Source organism: Capsicum annuum, chromosome 4 (assembly GCF_002878395.1).
Source record: "Capsicum annuum cultivar UCD-10X-F1 chromosome 4, UCD10Xv1.1, whole genome shotgun sequence".
In the NCBI taxonomy this organism is placed as follows: domain Eukaryota; kingdom Viridiplantae; phylum Streptophyta; class Magnoliopsida; order Solanales; family Solanaceae; genus Capsicum; species Capsicum annuum.
This window is the reverse complement of record NC_061114.1, coordinates 160,394,208-160,394,793: the sequence shown is the minus strand read 5'-3', so window position 1 is coordinate 160,394,793 and position 586 is coordinate 160,394,208.

Genomic DNA, 586 nt, shown 5'->3' with positions numbered 1-586 from the left:
CCCCCCCCCCCCCTCACTCTCCTACCCCTACCGCCACCCCCTACCGCCACCCATTCGGAAAAACTATTTCAAATTTTTTTCTTATCTCATCCCCAAACCTAAAACTCAAACCTCTTCTCCCTTAAAAAAATATTTATATTTTTTTAAGAAAATTTAAATTTTTTTCTTTCCCTCGGCTACCGACCTCCCCCTCCTTTCCAAAAAAGAAAATTATTTTTTTTCTTATCCCACCCTTACTGCCCTACATCAACCCCTACCCCTACTACCCCCCCCCCCCCCCCCCACCCCCACACCTCTCCCAAAATCCTTTCCAAAAAAAATTTAGTTTTTTAAAAAGAAATTAAAGCTTTTTCTTACCCCCTACCCGACCCCCCCCCCTCCCAACCCCCTCCCTGCAAAAAAAAATAAAATTTAAATTTATTTTTTAAAAATTTTTAAATTTTTCCTTACCCCCCCCTCACTCTCCTATCCCTACCCCCACCCCCTACCACCACCCATTCAGAAAAACTATTTCAAATTTTTTTCTTATCTCATCCCCGAACCTAAAACTCAAACCTCTTCTCCCTTAAAAAAATATTTATATTTT